This window comes from Odocoileus virginianus, chromosome 21 (genome assembly GCF_023699985.2).
Source record: "Odocoileus virginianus isolate 20LAN1187 ecotype Illinois chromosome 21, Ovbor_1.2, whole genome shotgun sequence".
Lineage (NCBI taxonomy): Eukaryota > Metazoa > Chordata > Mammalia > Artiodactyla > Cervidae > Odocoileus > Odocoileus virginianus.
Genome location: NC_069694.1, coordinates 19702555 through 19709545, shown reverse-complemented (window position 1 = coordinate 19709545; position 6991 = coordinate 19702555). Strand labels below are relative to the sequence as shown.

Sequence of the window (6991 nt, the reverse complement as noted above, 5' to 3'; positions counted from 1 at the left end):
GAAATGGCAACCCACTCCAGTGTTCTTGCCTGGAAAATCTCATGGACAGTGGAACCTGTTGGGCTATAGCTCACGGTGTTGCAAAGATTCAGACACGACTTAGTGAATAACCACCAATGTAAAAACAGGTACATGTGGAGCAATTTTGGCTGAAGGGGCTGCTGAGGGTCACTCTCTGGTTCCCCTCCTCTTCCCCACCCCCCAGCAGTGGCAACCAATCCCAGAGGGCCTCCATGGGTTGCTGGGTAAAAATCAGAACAGAATCATCACCTGGGAGACAACTACTTTGACCTTCCACTTAAGTTCTTAGAATTTGGGAAAGAAACCCATGATTTCTTCCTGATCTCAAGACTAGGATGTTATCTGTTCACCCTGGTGATGAATACACACACACACACAAACATATACATGCTCACAGTCATACACACATACACACACACAATCATATACACACTAACACAATCATATACACACACTCACACACACTCACACACAATCACACACACACACAATCATACACACCCTAACACAATCATGGCACATATACACAATCATATGCACACATACAATCATACATTCACACACAATCATACACACACTCACACACAATCATACACACACACACAATCATACATACACACAATCATACACACTCTAACACAATCATGGCACATATACATAATCATATGCACACATACAGTCATACTCACATTCACACACAACCATACACACACTACTTTCTTCCCACACACAAATGCACACTCTCATATGCACATTGACAAGCACACACGCTTACACAGGAGCCTCACCTCTGCTTTCCTTCTCTCATTGCCCCATTTCCTGTATTGCACAAGATTCTAACTGAGCAAGGGGAGGGAGGCGCCCCCAGCCTCCTTAATACACACCTGCCCCCAACAGCAAACTCAACTCTGAGCCAGACTCATCAGCATCCTGTCCCATCACATGCCTTTTCATCTCAGGAGCTCCGCAAACAAGCAGTCTCATTAATGCCCATTTTACAGATGGGGGAAACTTTCATCACCATAATGACATCTCAGGGAGAGTAGCCTTTCACCTGTGGATCACAAAGGACTCTTTCCACATACTAAGTAGGTCCCGGAGGAAGATTCACCCCTGTTCTTCCCACCCTGTAGTTCTGGAAAGAGGAGGCGGAGGAACCTGAGGATGAGGCTATAGCGATGCGGGGCCCATTTCCCAATTGAGGAAGATGGCTGGCTGGGTGGGTGGAGTGTGCACATCAGTAACTGGACCGTGGCACCCTCAGGGAAGGGAGGGGGGAGTGGGGAAGCCTCAGAATGTGACTTGTAACAGTGATAATCACCAGAGCTACCACAGTGATTCTTCTTCCTATGTGAGAAGCACAGTTCCCTTATAAACCGCAGGGCTGTCCTTCCAGGGGTAAGGTAGGGGCAATTTTTAAGCATTTCCCAGCGCACCAGTGCTTGCAAGACACCGAAAGTTTCTCAGCAGGTGAAGCATGATGCTCCAGGGCAATAGATCTTAAAGCCATGCATGAGATGGATTGAGAAGAGAGTGCTAGAAGAGGCTCGGGGCCATTGTCCAAGGGCTGGCTCAGGCCTGGGTTGACCTGGATAGGATCTATTTTAGAACTTGGCAATGGAAAGGAAGAGGGGTAAGGCAACCTGGCAACTGGATGCTGGGAACATGGACAAGAAAGCAGCTGTTTGCTTCACGGTTTTGATCTAGGTTTCCCAGAAGTCTGGAAAACAGATGCAGCTGATCACATTTTGGGAGATTTTAAAAAATGCTTATGTTCAGGGCCCACTCCAGGTTTTGACTCAGTAGGCCTGAAGTGGGATCAGATATGCCCCCTATGTGATCCCAGAGAACAGCCAGAGCTGAGACTCACTGTTCTAAATTCTCACTGCTCAGGGTGTGGACCACACTGTCTAGCCTGGCATCAGCTGGAAACTTTCTAGAAGTGCATGTTCTCGAGCCCTGGCCCTTCAAGGCCCACCGAATCTGGATTTGCATCCTCAATACCTTTCAGACTTTAATCTGCTTGAGTACTACCTGGGGACCTTGGTAAAACTCAGGTTCTCATTCTCATTTGGTTCTTTTGAATGCTAACTCTGAGATCTGCTCCTGGGCCCAAAAGGTTCTCAGCATGACGACAGCTGACTTTTCTAGCAACTTGGAGCTGATCAGGCACTTTGAGTGACTTCTTATATTTTGCCTGACTCTTACCTTCATGCTACACTTTTGCAAAGCAGGCAGATGAGGCACCATTAGCTCTGCTTCAGCGGTTCCATTTTACAAACTGGAGGCTGATGTTCAGAGCCATAAGATCACCTCTTGCTCAGGCCTTACATCTGGTGTGTAGCCAAGTTGGAAGTTGCAACTCCACTTCTGGCATCAGATACCAGACTCCACTGATGAGGGTAACCAGCCTCCGTGATCCTTTGCTAGTTGAATGGCAGATGACCACCCTCAGTGAAGGCAGAAGATGATTAGCCTGTGACTTGTATAAGGGGAGGAAAGGTTGTAGGTCAGTGTTTCTCAACCTTAGCTACACAATGGCATCTTCAAAGTGGGCCTTAGAAATACCCAAGCCTGCATCCCAACCTTGGTGATTCTGATTTTACTGATGTGGATGTGGTCTGTGCTTTGGGATGTTTTTAAAGCCAGCCCTGTGATTCTCACATGCAGCTGAGTTTGGGAACCTCTTTCTGTTTCCCACATCACATGACCCAGTCCTGTCTTCTCAGTGGAAACAGCTTCTGACTGTTCAAACCTCCCCTCCAGGCCTCGAATCCATGTATTATCCCTGGGCAGCCTACTAGCAGAGAGGCCTGTTGGGAAAACATGCCCTTTTAGAATCCCAACCCACAACTTCATTGGAGATTGCCAGACTTAGTAAATGGAAATGCAGGATGCCTAGTAAAATGTGAATTGCAGAAAAACAGTGAGTCACTTTTTTAGCAGAAGTATGTCCAGTGCAGTATGTGGGAAATACTTATACTTTAGATTTATTCATTGTTATCTGAAATCCACGTTTAACTGAATGTCCCGTCTTTTGTCCGTCATTCCAGATTCTCGTTCCTAGCAACCAGGTCTTCTAAAAGGAGGGCATTTGAGTTGAGCCTGTCTGGGCTGGATGGGGGTATCCAGTTTTGTCAGATGAGGCAGCTGAGGAGGATTGGTTTTCAGGTGCCTTTATTGAAACTGCCCCAGATGGACAGACACAACATCCTTCTTGTACTTTTGGCTGCAGAGTCGGCTTTCCATGAATGTGTCCTGTGTGAATGAGTAAACCAGTTTCTCCTCTCCCTGGCCCCAGGCCATGTACACCAGTGACGCAGCCCAGAGAGATGCTACGAGCTCAGAATTTGGACACGGAAAGATTTTTTTTCCTGGAACCAAGTAACATGAGCCAAACAGCTATATATAAAATTTGGTAGAAATGTCATAGACTGCACATTCCAAGAAAGTTGGTTGTAGGTGATCCTGACTTACATATGCAGCTGGTATTCACAGTGTAGGCCTACAATATGTGCTAATAAAAATAATTGTCAGGAGAGGTCAGGTGACAGGAATCTAAACTGCAATGGTATAAATCAGTATCAGTTGCCTGTTTATTCATTAATTCATTCAAAAAACATTTCTTGTCCACTTACTATGTACCAGGCACTGGGCAAAGATGCATCCTGCACTGAAGTTGCTCTTATTCTGTTGGGAGAGACAGATAGGTGGAGACAATTACAATTCAACAAGAGGAACACTTTGATGAAGGTAAGTACAAGGTGCTATGAGGACCCTCGGAGGGAACTTGCCCTGAGGTGGGGGCAGGAAAGGGTCTCTAGAGGAAAACCAGAGACATATATGTGAATTAGTGGGATGAAGAAGGTGGGAAGGACAGAGTACTCTAGGCAGCATATGCCAAAGCAGAGAGAAGGAAGAGAACATGGAACACTGGGATGTAACTGGAGATGAGATTGGAGAGCTGAGCAGGGGCCACAGAGGACACCAGCATGCCTGGGGTTTGGAACAAAGGAAAGTAATAGAAGGATACGAAGCTGGAGAAGGACATGAGCAAACTTGCTCTGGCCATAGTATGGAGACTGAATGGAAAGGGACAAGCCTGGAGTCGGGGAGACCAAGCTGAAGGCTGATATAGGCGTACACAGGAGAGATGATGGTGGACCTGCTTAGGTGGAGACATAAGGGGTGGAGAGAAGTGGGTATGCTATACAAGATTTATGGAAGGCAGGTCTCCAGGACGTGGAGAGCCCATAGGATATGAGGGATGATGAAAGGGTGGTGCCTAATATGGCTCCTGGGATAGGAGATGCATCTGGATAGGAGATCAACCTGGCACTTGAGCTCAGGCTTGAAGACTGACTTCTTGACCATCCTTATAGGTGATTCTTAGGTTCTTTGAACTGCATGCGGCTATAAGGGAGGGAAAAATTATCCTCTATCTTTTTCAGTTCAGTTCCCAGGACCCTGAAAATTAAACTGACACAAGATAGATTAATAGAAGAAAAGCCATAAAAATGTAATTTGTTGTTACTGTTTTGATTTTTGCTTGTACACAAGGGTCTCAAAGAAAAGGAAGGCAGTTCAGCCTGAGTTTGTATACCAATTTAACAAAAAGTAACATTATGTAGAGAAGTGATAAGACTAATGAAAAGGGTTGGGATTTCTAGGGGTGGTAACTTTCTAGGGGTGGAAATATAGGGGTGAAACTAACGGAAGGTGTGTTCTTTCCAGTAAGGTTTGTGAATGCAGATTCAAGTCATACCATCTCCAGCAACGGCTTATATCCTCTTCCTAGTACAGAAGAAGAAAGTAAAGATTTCACAAAGGGGAATTTATGCCTGCTGTTTTAGACAGAAAGGGGGAAGATAAAGAGCTTTTCCTGCATCTGCTGACTCTCAATTGCCTTCAATTCAAAATAATCCTTATGCTAAAGTGGTTTCTTTTGGGTGGCATATTCTCATCCCCTTCATGGCCAATATAAGAAGTCTTGGGCTCATCTTCCCCAAGCCCCTCTGAGTCTCCTTTCTTTCCTTTTTTCTCTCCCTTAATCCCAGTTCAGATCCCATCTATTTGACCTCAGGTGAGTCACACAACCCCCCTGGACCTTAGGTTCAGTAAAATGGAGGCACCAGTGAACTTTCTGTAACTCATCTTTGAGGCCCTGGGCCTTCAAGGAAGCAGAACATAGCATTTATAAGGGTGAGATTCCAAGTCCAACCAGTAGGGTTTTATGCAAGCTCTCCCATTGCTAGTTACTTAATTGCGGGCCAGTTGCATCAACTTTCCAAACCTCAGTTCCCCATATATATGTTTAGAGTGGGGATAATAATAAAGCTCTACCTCATATAGTTTTTTGTAAGGAGATAATCTATTTAGCATTGTGCCTGGCATACATTAAGCGTCCAATATATATTAGCTAATAAAATACAAGAATCATGATACATTAATAATCACCATTATTATCATCTATGTACATAGCAAATGTGAACAGGAAAGTGAGCATTACAAACATTTATTGAGCACCTACAATAATGTCAGGAATGTTTATACATTTCACAATAATTCATTCTTGAGGTAGACACTATAATAATCATTATTTTATGTCAAGGAAGCTGAAGCACAGTGCAGTCAAGTAATTTGCCTAAGGTCACATCACTAATTAGTGGCAGAACCTACCCTTCCAAACCAGGAAATCTGGTTTTGTGGACCACACTTGTAGTCACTATGTGGTACATAGACCAACCATAATCCACTTAGCATCTTACTCCCTCTCTCTCTTTTTTCTTTTGCAACACTTCCAGCATTTCCTCATCCAGGAAAAAAATCTGACCTTCGTTTAGCATGTGCTATTTTCTCCACGGAGAGCTCCAGATAACCCAGATCTGTGTTACTCAAACTGTGTTCCATGGTCCATGGAGGATTTCACAGCCAAAAGAGTTTGAAAAATGCTAGACTAAGAAAAATTTGTTGTTCCTGTTGTTCAGTGGCTAAATCATGTCTGATTTTTGCAACCCTATGGACTGCTGCACGCCAGACTTCCCCGTCCTTTGCTATCTCCCGGAGTTTGCTCAAATTCATTTCCATTGAATCAGTGATGTTATCTATCTCATATGCTGTTGATTCTTCTCCTTTTGCCTTCAATCTTTCCCAGCATCAGGGTCTTTTTCAATGAGTTGGCTCTTGGTGGACAAAGTATTGGAGCTTCAGCTTCAACATCAGTCCTTCCAGTGAATGTTCAAGGTTGATTTCCTTGGAATTGACTGGTTTGATCTCCATGCAGTCCAAGGGACTCTCAGCAGTCTTCTCTAGCACCGCAATGCAAAAGCATCAATTCTTCAGTGCTCAGCCTTCTTTATGGTCCAACTCTGACATCTGTGCATAACTACAGATCTGGAAAAACCATAGTTTTGAATATAAGGACCTTTGTTGGCAAACTGATCTCTCTGCTTTTTATACATTCTAATACATTGTCTAGGTTTGTGACAAGCAAAGTTTATTTGCTTAGTAAACCACAAAACTTCTGGGGACTTTAAAATACTAGTGTATGCTGGGAATCTCTGGGTGGGAAACCCAAAGAGGCGTTTCTCAGACATATTTAATTATGGACTTCCCTTTACCGGCTCAGATGGTAAAGCGTCTGCCTACAATGCGGGTTCCTGGGTGGGGAAGATCTCCTGGAGAAGGAAATGGTAACCCACTCCAGTACTTTCCTGGAAAATCCCATGGTCGGAGAAGCCTGGTAGGCTACAGGCCATGGGGTCGCAAAGAGTCGGACACGACTGAGCGACTTCACTTCATTTCCCTTTTCTTTTCACAGAACAACCCAAAGGACCTGTGTTCCATGGAACACACTTTGGGAAATACTGACCTAGGTGTGAATGGTGAAATAGGATACTGGAGAGCTGGAAAGACGGAAGAGAAACAAGAAATTAAAGCCTATAGTTTGCAGGGAAGGCCAGTTTGAGTA

General features: G+C 44.5%; 1 long non-coding RNA gene across 2 annotated transcripts; it reads left to right on the top strand.

Moving 5' to 3' along the window:
* The first annotated feature begins 319 nt into the window (after positions 1–319).
* LOC110139614 (uncharacterized) lies at positions 320–4908 on the top strand. 2 transcript variants are annotated; one of them, XR_002314540.2, is made up of 4 exons: positions 320–375; positions 1023–1109; positions 3670–3774; positions 4756–4908. It is a non-coding gene; the product is annotated as an uncharacterized lncRNA (long non-coding RNA). The 2 variants fall into 2 exon arrangements; XR_011482570.1 differs by lacking the exon at positions 320–375 and having other exon boundaries at positions 518–1109.
* Positions 4909–6991: the final 2083 nt, after the last annotated feature.